The sequence below is a fragment of the Mesoplodon mirus genome (genome assembly GCF_964341445.2).
Source record: "Mesoplodon mirus genome assembly, chromosome: 2".
Classification (NCBI taxonomy): domain Eukaryota; kingdom Metazoa; phylum Chordata; class Mammalia; order Artiodactyla; family Ziphiidae; genus Mesoplodon; species Mesoplodon mirus.
In genome coordinates this window covers 65,744,562-65,758,067 of record NC_138977.1, presented here as the reverse complement: position 1 = coordinate 65,758,067, position 13,506 = coordinate 65,744,562, and the positions used below count along the sequence as shown (strand labels likewise).

General features: G+C 40.9%; 1 protein-coding gene across 1 annotated transcript in view; it reads right to left on the bottom strand.

Moving 5' to 3' along the window:
* Positions 1-13,506, bottom strand: part of RPS24 (ribosomal protein S24) — a gene marked incomplete at its 3' end in the record, with an annotated part of 502,092 nt that overhangs the window by 29,728 nt on the left and 458,858 nt on the right. The window lies entirely within an intron of this gene.

The window sequence follows — 13,506 nt, the reverse complement described above, 5'->3', positions numbered from 1 at the left end:
GTTCAAAGAGAAACCTGCTCCCAAGCAGGATCTTCTGCCTGAGCCAGAAGCCATTTATCTGGAACACTAATATGCCAGCAGCTGCCTGTGACGGTGCCTGCCGCTGAGCACACACTCCCAGCAAGGATTCCTCCTGGGAATGCTCTGGGAGGCTCCAGGAAGCTAATGGGCCCCCTGTGGCACATTCTAGTTACCTTTTGTTTGGCTTTCCCAGAGCCTCAGATGGGACCTCTGGGTAAGACAAGGCCTCTGGCAGCACAACCACGCCCACTGCACAGCAGGCAGAGGTCCGCCTTGCTCATGGCATTATGCTTGGAAAATAAGAACAGAAATACGCTCCAGATCTGACCCCCACGCTGCATCTAGCACCAGAAAGAGTCAGGCGGGGGACCAGCCTCATCTTGAAGTAAGGGGTGTTGAATTTAGAGGAAGAGACTCAGCTTCCAGCCATACCTCAGCCACGTCAGTGCTGGACAACCTTAAGCCAGCCACAGGGCCCTCGGCCCGCAGTCTCCTCTCCGTAAACTGAGTAGGTTGTACTTGAGGTTCTCCAAGAGTCCTCTGGATGGAACACACGCTAATGATGTGCTAGGAAAACAAGGCAGAGACTGAGGCCTTAGGTTCGAATCCCAGCTCTGCCACAGGGAATCTTTGTTAATTTACTGAGGCCCCTATGTCATTGTCGTGACACAAACAGAAATGAGATTATCACTGCAAGGGCCACAGGAGGGCCTGGTCTGTAGAATCAGAGGGCATTTGTTGAAGCTGAAGCTGAGATTTCATTCACTACCTAAAGCCAATGCAGAAAATCCAGCTGGAATGATTCTACTTCCTCTGAGCTCCTCACTTCACAAGACCGGTGGTTCTTAATTAACCACCATGAACAGTAATGAAAAGATGTTTCCTGGAATGTCACAGTGCAAAACATCTCCTCCCACGGGAATGTCTTGAATTCTGTAAGGTCGAGATCAGATGGCAAAATTTTATGACACCAATTCACATACCCACCCCTGGCAACTATGTGACCCAGCCCTTGTCACATAGTAGGTCTCAATAACTGTTGCCCTACTTTGCCCTTTTACTGGAAATTCAGAGAAACTACTGGATTATGGTAAACACTCATTGGCAGTTAACACATTGCATTACTGTTCCAAGTGCTTTATATATTTAAATTCACTTAATGCTTATGACAACCTTGGAGATGGGTACTATTTCACAGAGAGTTTAAGAAATGCACCTAAGGTCACCAAGGTGCTAAGTAGCAGAGGTGGAATTTAAATCCAGGGAATGTGGCTTGAGTTTGTTTCTTACGCAACAGGTCAGTGGTTCTACTGAGAACTTGCAATTCCAAAAAATTCCTAGATGATGCTGGTCTGCGGACCACACTCTGCGAGCTACCGCTTTAAGCCATGCTGCCTCAGAGTTAAAGGGAAACCGAATTCCATGCGAACCTCAAGGCCTCTGAGGGCTCCTGGATCCCAGTCTTTCCTGAAGTGTTATCCACAGAAAATTCTCCCACAGGTTGCTGATCAGCATTATACGGGGAAAAGGGGGATGAGACCCATAGTCAAGTATGTTTGAGAAATTTAGGTTCAATAGATTTAAAAAGGTTGCTTTGTTGGCTTTCTGCTTTGTGTTTGTTTATGTAACATCTGAATGTACACTGACATAGTTTGGCAAGTTTTTTAAACATATTTGACCTTGGTGTCTTTTTTGCACAAAGTAGCTCATGGGAACAATGTTCCCCAGAAGACCCCTGGAAAAACGCTGGCCCAGACTGATGCTCACCATCCTCAGTAGGGGAGGCCTTGGAGGGCTTCCGTGGGAGGCCTAGAGTCGAAGCTGACTGTTTTGGGTCTACTAAGATGGTCTTCCAGATAGATTCCTAGAAGTGGGTCAGAACCAATATGGATTACACAAGACAAAGATTCTACCCCTCTTCTCCAGCCCAAAGGATCACACTTACACCTTCTGCAAGTCCCTGAAGCAAATACTCTTAACTGTAGAGATGTTTAGATACAACTCCATCTCAACTCCCGCCTATTGCAAATGCAAAGGCCTTCAGGACCCAAGGTTAGAACACAAGTACCGTTCCCTATGAAAGGGGAAGGCCAGTGTTTTACTCAAACCAGCAGGAAGAAAAGATGAGCTCCATTTCCCAAGTCTCTAATGAAGATTTATGCAGTTCTAGGCACTGGGAGAACACAGTGTGGTGAGGGAGGCCACCCCAAACCCAAATAATCCATGTCAAGGTAGGCTGTGATCAGAGACCTCCAGAACATTTGGAGGACGGGGAGTCACTTCTCACCAGGGATCAAGGAGTTATGTCAAGAGATAGATGGTAGTCTAGAAAGGAAGTGGCTTCCCTCTCCATCTAATCCAACCACAACTCCTCTAGAGGTAATGAGTGCTGGAGTCAGTAAGCAGCAGGATCTGCAAACTGGGAGCAAATTTCCAAGGTTTGACAGCACAGAATTTCATTTCCTCTCTGGTCCAGGCAAGAGTTTGGGTCTCAGCAGCTGAGAACACCGAGGAGAAGATCAGAGCAACAGAAGGTCTTGGAGAGACCTCAAACTTTGGAGATGCCAGAAGAAGAACCTCATAGGCCAGACTGAGTGTTCCTGAGAACATCTGCTGGTCTTCCTGGCCACCTGAATAGGTGGGTTGAACAGGGGGACTGGGTCCTCACCAATCCTGTGGCTGAGGAGATAACGGGAAGATGAAGACAATTCTCCTGGGTGCTTCAACATGGGGTCTGCAATTTGGCAGCTGTAGTGATCTGAAGACTTGACTGGGACTGACTGGGGACCTACTTCCAAGATGACTCTCTCCCATGACTGATGGCAAGAGAACTCCATTTCTCACCATGCAGATGTCTCCATAGGGCTGCTTGAGAGTCCTCAAAATACAGCAACTGGCTTCTTCCAAAATAGTGATCCAAAAGAGACAGCAAGAAGGAAGACACAGTCCTTTTTATGGCCTCATCTCAGAAGCCACACAGTGTCACTTTTTACATTCTACTCACTAGAAGCAAGTCCAGCCCTACACAAAGGGAGGGAATGAAGCTCCACCTCATTGAGGGAGGAGTATCAAAGGATTTCTGGACTTATTTTAAAACTACCACATCATCTAAGGACAATAATTAAGGAAGAATTCAGACCATAAAAATGAATCAAAACAGAGACTGGTGGGAGACTGCAAAAAGGGAGAGACACAGAGAGAGAAATAGAAACAGCAGTGAGGAATTAACCTATATATAGTTAAATTTAAATGGATAATTATAGAGTTTCTTGGAATGTGTAATGAAAGTGCTAAATAAAGATCTTAAAACAGAAATGACACAATATTAGAGGAAAAACCTAATAATGATCTGGAACTAATTATAATAAAACTATCTTGGGAAAAACTAGGACTTGGTGAAGGGGGGCAAAGGGAAAGATGGTACAAGAAAAAGAGTTCTGAAGGTCCCATCTGTAGGAATAAGAGGGAATTAAAAGAGTTTTAAAGGCCATACAATATTGGAATGAGGAGAAAAGCAGTAGGGGTAATATTTGGCATTTTGTTTTCACAGAGTAGAGAAGTATGTATTTAATTATGAGTGTGAGGAAACAGAAGGAAACTGTTAGTAGAATAGAAAAATTGAGTCAAAATTACAAGGGGGAAAGGAGAATGAAGAATCACAAAAACTGAAAAAAATAAGAAAAAGGAAAAAGAAGAAACAAAATAAAATAAGTGGTAAATATAAAGTCAACTGAAAGAATAAAGTTATGTAAAAATGTTGCTACACTAAATGTGAATGGACAAAATCTTCCTATTAAAAGGTGGGGGGGAGCTTCAAGACAGCGGAAGAGTAAGACGTGGAGATCACCTTTCTCCCCACAAATATATCAGAAATACATCTACATGTGGAACAACTCCTACAGAACACCTACTGAACGCTGGCAGAAGACCTCAGACCTCCCAAAAGGCAAGAAATTCCCCTCATACCTGGGTAGGGCAAAAGAAAAAAGAAAAAAGAGAGATAAAAGAATAGGGACGGGACCTGCACCAATGGGAGAGAGCTGTGAAGGAGGAAAGGTTTCCACACACTAGGAAGCCCCTTCACTGGCGGAGATGGCTGGTGGCGGAGGGGGTAAGCTTCGGAGACACGGAGGAGAGCACAGCAACAGGGGTGCGGAGGGAAAAGCGGATAGATTTCCACACAGAGGATCGGTGCCGACCAACACTCACCAGCCTGAGAGGCTTGTCTGCTCACCCGCCAGGGCAGGTGGGGGCTGGGAGCTGAGGCTTGGGCTTCGGAGGGCAGATCCCAGGGCTTCGGAGGGCAGATCCCAGGTTGGCTCTGTGAACACAGCCTGAAGGGGGCTAGTGCACCACAGCTAGCTGGGAGGGAGTCCAGGAAAAAGTCTGGAGCTGCCGAAGAGGCAAGAGACTTTTTCTTGCCTCTTTGTTTCCTGGTGCACGAGGAGAGGGGATTAAGAGCGCCGCTTAAAGGAGCTCCAGAGACTGTCGTGAGCCGCATCTATCAGCGCGGACCCCAGAGACAGGCATGAGATGCTAAGGCTGCTACTGCAGCCACCAAGAAGCCTGTGTGCAAGCACAGGTCACTAACGACACCTCCCCTCCCGGGAGCCTGTGCAGCCTACCACTGACAGGGTCCCATGATCCAGGGACAACTTCCCTGGGAGAACACACGGCACGCCTCAGTCTGGTGCAACGTCATGCTGGCCTCTGCTGCTGCAGGCTCACCCCGAACTCCGTACCCCTCTCTCCCCACGGCCTGAGTGAGCCAGAGCCCCCGAATCAGCGGCTCCTTTAACTCCGTCCTGTCTGAGCGAAGAACAGACGCCCTCAGGCGACCTATATGCAGAGGCAGGGCCAAATCCAAAGCTGAACCCCAGGAGCTGTGGGAACAAAGAAGAGAAAGGGAAATCTCTCCCAGCAGCCTCAGGAGCAGTGGATTAAATCTCCACAATCAACTTGATGTACCCTGCATCTGTGGAATACCTGAATAGACAATGAATCATACCAAATTGAGGTGGTGGACTTTGGGAACAACGATATATGTATTTTTTCCCCTTTTCCTCTTCTTGTGAGTGTGTATGTGTATGCTTCTGCGTGTGATTTTGTCTGTATAGCTTTGCTTTTACCATTTGTCCTAGGGTTCTGTCTGTCCATTTCTTTTTCTTTTTCTTTTTTTTAATATAGTTTTTAGCCCTTGTTATCATTGGTGGATTTGTTTTTTGGTATGGTTGCTCTCTTCTTTCTTTCTTTCTTTCTTTTTTATTAGTTTTTCATTTTTTTAATAATTATTTTTTATTTTAATTATTCTATTTTATTTTATCTTTTGCTTTCTTTCTTTTTTTTCTCCCTTTTATTCTGAGCCATGTGGATGACAGGCTCTTAGTGTTCCAGCCAGGCATCAGGGCTGTGCCTCTGAGGTGGGAGAGCCAAGTTCAGGACATTGGTGCATCAGAGACCTCCCAGCTCCACGTAATATCAAACGGTGAAAATCTCCCAGAGATCTCCTTCTCAATGCCAAGACCCAGCTCCACTCAACGACCAGCAAGCTACAGTGCTGAACACCCCATGCCAAACAACTAGCAAGACAGGAACACAACCACACCCATTAGCAGAGAGGCTGCCTAAAATCATAAGACCACAGACACCCCAAAACACACCACCAGATGTGGACCTGCCCACCAGAAAGACAAGATCCAGCCCCATCCACCAGAACACAGGCACTAGTCCCCTCCACCAGGAAGCCTACACAACCCACAGAATCAACCTTAGCCACTGGGGCCAGACACCAAAAAAAAACGGGAACTATGAACCTGCAGCAGGAGAAAAGGAGACCCCAAACACAGTAAGTTAAGCAAAATGAGAAGACAGAGAAACACACAGCAGATGAAGGAGCAAGGTAAAAACCCACCAGACCTAACAAATGAAGAGGAAATAGGTAGTCTACCTGAAAAAGAATTCTGAATAATGATAGTAAAGATGATCCAAAATCTTGGAAATAGAATGGAGAAAATACAAGCAACATTTAACAAGGACCTAGAAGAACTAAAGAGCAAACAAACAGTGATGAACAACACAATAAATGAAATTTAAAGTTCTCTAGAAGGGATCAACAGCAGAATAACTGAGGCAGAAGAATGGACAAGTGACCTAGAAGATAAAATAGTGGAAATAACTACTGCAGAGCAGAATAAAGAAAAAAGAATGAAAAGAATTGAGGACAGTCTCAGAGACCTCTGGGACAACATTAAACACACCAACATTCGAATTATAGGGGTTCCAGAAGAAGAAGAGAAAAAGAAAGAGACTGAGAAAATATTTGAAAAGATTATAGTTGAAAACTTCCCTAATATGGGAAAGGAAATAGTGAATCAAGTCCAGGAAGAACAGAGAGTCCCATACAGGATAAATCCAAGGAGAAACACACCAAGACACATATTAACCAAACTATCAAAAATTAAATACAAAGAAAAAATATTAAAAGCAGCAAGGGAAAAACAGCAAATAACATACAAGGGAATCCCCATAAGGTTAACAGCTGATCTTTCAGCAGAAACTCTGCAAGCCAGAAGGAACTGGCAGGACATATTTAAATTGATGAAAGGGAAAAACCTACAACCAAGATTACTCTACCCAGCAAGGATCTCATTCAGATTTGACAGAGAAATTAAAACCTTTACAGACAAGCAAAAGCTAAGAGAATTCAGCACCACCAAACCAGCTTTACAACAAATGCTAAAGGAACTTCTCTAGGCAGGAAACACAAGAGAAGGAAAAGACCTACAAGAACAAACCCAAAAAAATTAAGAAAATGGTAATAGGAACATACATATCGATAATTACCTTTAATGTAAATGAATTAAATGCTCCAAAAAAAAGACACAGACTGGCTGAATGGATACAAAAACAAGACCCGTATATATGCTGTCTACAAGAGACCCACTTCAGACCTAGGGACACATACAGACTGAAAGTGAGGGGGTGGAAAAAGATATTCCATGCAAATGGAAATCAAAAGAAAGCTGGGGTAGTAATTCTCATATCAGACAAAATAGACTTTGAAACAAAGACTACTGCAAGAGACAAAGAAGGGCACTACAGAATGATCAAGGGATCAATCCAAGAAGAAGATGTAACAATTGTAGAAATTTATGCACCAAACATAGGAGCACCTCAATACATAAGGCAAATACTAACAGCCATAAAAGGGGAAATTGACAGTAACACAATCATAGTAGGGGGCTTTAACACCCCACTTTCACCAATGGACAGATCATCCAAAATGAAAATAAATAAGGCAACACAAGCTTTAAATGATACATTAAACAAGATGGACTTACTTGATATTTATAGGACAGTCCATCCAAAAACAACAGAATACACTTTCTTCTCAAGTGCTCATGGAACATTCTCCAGGATAGATCCTATCTTGGGTCACAAATCAAGCCTTGGTAAATTTAAGAAAATTGAAATTGTATCAAGTATCTTTTCTGACCATAACGCTATGAGACTAGATATCAATTACAGGAAAAAATCTGTAAAAATACAAACACATGGAGGCTAAACAACACACTACTTAATAACCAAGAGATCACTGAAGAAATCAAAGAGGAAGCCAAAAAATACCTAGAAACAAATGACAATGAAAACACGACAACCCAAAACCTATGGGATGTAGCAAAAGCAGTTCTAAGAAGGAAGTTTATAGCAATACAGTCCTACCTTAAGAAACAAGAAACATCTCAAATAAACAACCTAACCTTGCATCTAAAGCAATTAGAGAAAGAACAAAAAAACCGCAAAGTTAGCAGAAGGAAAGAAATCATAAAGATCAGATCAGAAATAAATGAAAAAGAAATGAAGGAAATGATAGCAAAGATCAATAAAGCTTAAAGCTGGTTCTTTGAGAAGATAAACAAAATTGATAAACCATTAGCCAGACTCATCAAGAAAAAAAGGGAGAAGACTCAAATCAATAGAATTAGAAATGAAAAAGGAGAAGTAACAACTGACACTGAGGAAATAGAAAGGATCATGAGAGATTGCTACAAGCAACTATATGCCAATAAAATGGACAATCTGGAAGAAATGGACAAATTCTTAGAAATGCACAACCTTCCGAGACTGAACCAGCAAGAAATAGAAAATATGAACAGACCAATCACAAGCACTGAAATTTAAACTGTGATTAAAAATCTTCCAGCAAACAAAAGGCCAGGATCAGATGGCTTCAAAGGCGAATTCTCTCAAACATTTAGAGAAGAGCTAACACCTATCCTTCTCAAATTCTTCCAAAATACAGCAGAGGGAGGAATACTCCCAAACTCATTTTATGAGGCCACCATTACCCTGATACCAAACCCAGACAAAGATGTCACAAAGAAAGAAAACTACAGGCCAATATCACTGATGAACATAGATGCAAAAATCTTCAACAAAATACTAGCAAACAGAATCCAACAGCACATTAAAAGGATCACAGATACCACCATGATCAAGTGGGGTTTATCCCAGGAATGCAAGGATTCTTCAATATATCCAAATCAATCAATGTGATACACCATATTAACAAACTGAAAGAGAAAAACCATATGATCATCTCAGTAGATGCAGAGAAAGCTTTTGACAAAATTCAACACTCATTTATGATAAAAACCCTCCAGAAAGTAGGCATAGAGGGAACTTTCCTCAACATAATGAAGGCCATATATGACAAACCTACAGCCAACATCATCCTCAATAGTGAAAAATTGAAACCATTTCCACTAAGATCAAGAACAAGACAAGGTTGCCCACTCTCACCACTCTTATTCAACATAGTTTTGGAAGTTTTAGCCACAGCAATCAGAGAAGAAAAAGAAATAAAAGGAATCCAAATTGGAAAAGAAGTAAAGCTGTCACTGATTGCAGATGACATGATATTATACATAGAGAATCCTAAAGAAGCAACCAGAAAACTACTAGAGCTAATCAATGAATTTGGTAAAGTAGCAGGATACAAAATTAATGCACAGAAATCTCTGGCATTCCTGTACACTAATGATGAAAAATCTGAAAGTGAAATTAAGAAAACACTCCCATTTACCATTGCAACAAAAAGAATAAAATACCTAGGAATAAACCTACCTAAGGAGACAAAAGACCTGTAAGCAGAAAATTGTAAGACACTGATGAAAGAAATTAAAGATGATACAAATAGATGGAGAGATATACCATGTTCTTGGATTGGAAGAATCAACATTGTGAAAATGACTCTACTACCCAAAGCAATCTACAGATTCAATGCAATCCCTATCAAAGTACCACTGGCATTTTTCACAGAACTAGAACAAAAAATTTCACAATTTGTATGGAAACACAAAAGACCCTGAATAGCCAAAGCAATCTTGAGAACGAAAAATGGAGCTGGAGGAATCAGGCTCCCTGACTTCAGACTATACTACAAAGCTACAGTAATCAAGACAGTATGATACGGGCACAAAAACAAATATAGATCAATGGAACAGGATAGAAAGCCCAGAGATAAACGCGCGCACATATGGTCACCTTATCTTTGATAAAGGACGCAAGAATATACAGTGGAGAAAAGACAGCCTCTTCAATAAGTGGTTCTGGGAAAACTGGACAGCTACATGTAAAAGTACGAAATTAGAACACTCCCTAACACCATACACAAAAATAAACTCAAAATGGATTAAAGGCCAGACACTATCAAACTCTTAGAGGAAAACATAGGCAGAACACTCTATGACATAAATCACAGCAAGATCCTTTTTGACCCACCTCCTAGAGAAATGGAAATAAAAACAAAAATAAACAAATGGGACCTAATGAAACTTAAAAGCTTTTGCATAGCAAAGGAAACCATAAGCAAGACGAAAAGACAACACTCAGAATGGGAGAAAATATTTGCAAATGAAGCAACTAACAAAGGATTAATCTCCAAAATTTACAAGCAGCTCATGCACCTCAATATCAAAAAAACAAACAACCCAATCCAAAAATGGGCAGAAGACCTAAATAGACATTTCTCCAAAGAAGATATACAGATTGCCAACAAACACATGAAAGAATGCTCAACATCATTAATCATTAGAGAAATGCAAATCAAAACTACAATGAGATATCATCTCATACCAGTCAGAATGGCCATCATCAAAAAATCTACAAACGATAAATGCTGGGGAGGGTGTGGAGAAAATGGAGCCCTCTTGCACTGTTGGTGGGAATGTAAATTGATACAGCCACTATGGAGAACAGTATGGAGGTTCCTTAAAAAACTACAAATAGAACTACCATACGAGCCAGCAATCTCACTACTGGGCATATACCCTGAGAAAACCATAATTCAAAAAGAGTCATGGTCCAAAATGTTCATTGCAGCTCTATTTACAATAGCCAGGACATGGAAGCAAACTTAGTGTCCACTGATAGATGAATGGGTAAAGAAGATGTGGCATATATATACAATGGAATATTACTCAGCCATAAAAAGAAACAAAATTGAGTTATTTGTAGTGAGGTGGATGGACCTAGAGACTGTCATACAGAGTGAAGTAAGTCAGAAAGAGAAAAACAAATACCATATGCTAACACATATATATGGAATCTAAAAAAAAAAAAAAAAGGTCATGAAGAACCTAGGGGCAAGACGGGAATAAAGATGCAGACCTACTAGAGAATGGACTTGAGAACACGGGGAGGGGGAAGGGTAAGCTGGGACAAAGTGAGAGAGTGGCATGGACATATATACACTACCAAATGTAAAATAGCTAGTGGGAAGCAGCCGCATAGCACAGGGAGATCAGCTGGGTGCTTTGTGACCACCTAGAGGGGTGGGATAGGGAGGGTGGGAGGAAGGGAGACACAAGAGGGAAGAGATATGGGGACATATGTATAACTGATTCACTTTGTTATAAAGCAGAAACTAACACACAAGTGTAAAGCAATTATACTCCAATAAGGATGTTAAAATAAATAAATAAAATATAAAAGATAGGGACGCTCCAGTTCGTTTTCAAAAATCAACAGGAGGAAATTAAAAAGCTTTCTATTTGACAGGAAGACTTTGAATAAAGGTAAAGATGAATAAAAACAGAACAAAGGTGGGGGCAGTCTCTATGGCACATTTGGGGACCTGAAAACTTGTCACTACTTTTGCCAGTACTGTTTCTTCAATAGTGCCTTGCCCTACTGCTGCCATTAGTGTCAAAAGTGAACAGATAACCAGGAAAGAACTCTGACTATTTAAACTGAAGGCTCACAGTTGTTATAAACATCCCAGAAATTAATACCACAGAAGAGCTGCAGAAAATTGCTTATTTCATTTCTTTCAACCCCAGCTGTGGTTGAAGATTGCTTCATTTTTAATTTTTCTAGCTCATCAAAAAGAACTGGAAGTTCAATATCACAGAATATAGTTATTCATTCATAGATGTTTGTTAGGCAACTGCCAAGTGCTAGGCACTAGAGCAGTCTTTTGTGGACATAGAAGTCAACAAAACAGAGAAAGCCACGGCCCTTGTGAGGCTTACATTCCAATAAAGGTAACAGACAATAGGGCTTCCCTGGTGGCGCAGTGGTTGAGAGTCCGCCTGCCGATGCAGGGGCCCCAGTCCAGGAAGATCCCACATGCCGCGGAGCGGCTGGGCCCGTGAGCCATGGCTGCTGAGCCTGCGCGTCCGGAGCCTGTGCTTCGCAACGGGAGAGGCCACAACAATGAGAGGCCCGCATACCGCAAAAAAAAAAAAAAAAAAAAAGGTAACAGACGATAAATAATATAATATAATATAACATAACATAACATAATATAATATAATATAATATAATAATGAAATACTGGTGGTGGTCAGTGCCACAAAGAAAAATAAAGGACAGGAGAGCAGGGACTGTGTATTATTTCAACCCATCAACCATATGCTCATTAAGGGTGAAGTTTGCTTACCTCCGTGCCTATAGGGCCTCAGTCCAGACAGAGATGGTATATAATAATGAAGAGAAAAGCAAATATAGATAAAGAGCAAAGGTAGTTTTAGATTTGTGCTTATTTATGTGGCAGGTAACAGGTAAGAGAGAATCAGTAAAGGTTTGGGACTGGTGTGATCAATATGTATCTCCAGGAGGTTTGATTCAACCTCAGTATACAGGATGAGTGAGAGTTGGGGGATGGGGAGTGGGGGGATCCACACCAGAAGTGAGGACACCAGCTTTCTTGAGCAACATCATTCAACAGAACTTTCTGCAATGATGGAAATGCTCTATGCCCTGATGTCCAATACGGTAAACACCCGTAGTTCTGAAGCACTTGAAATGATTGAAATGAAGTGACTGAGGTGCTAAATGTTTTATTTTAGTAAATGTAAATGTAAATATCCATATGTACCTAGTGGCTGCCACGTTGGACAAGGTGGTTCTAGGGCAATCCAAGCTAGATCCTGGGTGCTGATGGTGTGACTAGAATGGGGAGCCAGTAGAGAGGTTAGATTAAGTTTAAGATCTTGGGCAAGTCACTCAACTTCTTTGAGCCTCAGTCTCCTCCTGAGAAAATGGAGCTAATTAGACTTATCTTCCATCTATGAGAACTCACCCAGAACTGTGAGAAAATAAATTTCTGTGGTTTGAGCCATGCAAAAAAAAAAAAGAACTCACAAACCACAAAGACTGTCAACTATCAAATGATGCCTTGTGATCAGCATCTGATCAATTGCACAATTGTACTAGAAGTGTAACTGTACACTCTTCTTGGGGGGCAATTTGGAGATGGATAGATGAGAGATAGATAGGTAGATAGACAAATATATTTAGTTATTTATATATTTATTTATGATAGATCTATTTATAGATAAATGGATCTATCATCTATTTATTTACTTTATATTATCTCTTATATATGCATTAAAAATGTTCATGGCCTTTGACACAGTAAGTTTCCTTACTTAAATATATCCTAAAGAAATCATCAGACACTCAGGCAAATATGTAAGTGGAAAGACGTTTATTAAAGTATTATATATAGTAGCAAAGTTAGATGGAACCTACATCTTGAACTATAGATTACCTCAAGAAGTAAAGCCTCATCCATCTATTAGAATACATACACTAACAAAATGGTGATGTCAAATAATATTTAATAAGATGCCTGTGGAATATTATCGCTAATTATATAGCTCTATGTATTGACAAAAGACTGAGAGGAAAGCAAGCCAACTACTAGCGGTGGTTATAATTAGGTGATGGGATTACAATTCGTTTTATTTTTTTCTTGTATCTTTTCATATTTTCCAAGCTCTCCATGATAAGCTTGCATTGTTTTCTTTTGTAATGAAGTTGTGGGGGTGGGAAAAGATTTTAAAAAGAGGAAAAGTAACATTAAAAAAATTTTTTTTAAAGATTTTTTTGATGTGGACCATTTTTTTAAAAAACTCTTTATTGAATTTGTTACAATATTGCTTCTGTTTTATGTTTTTTAGGTTTGGGGCCATGAGG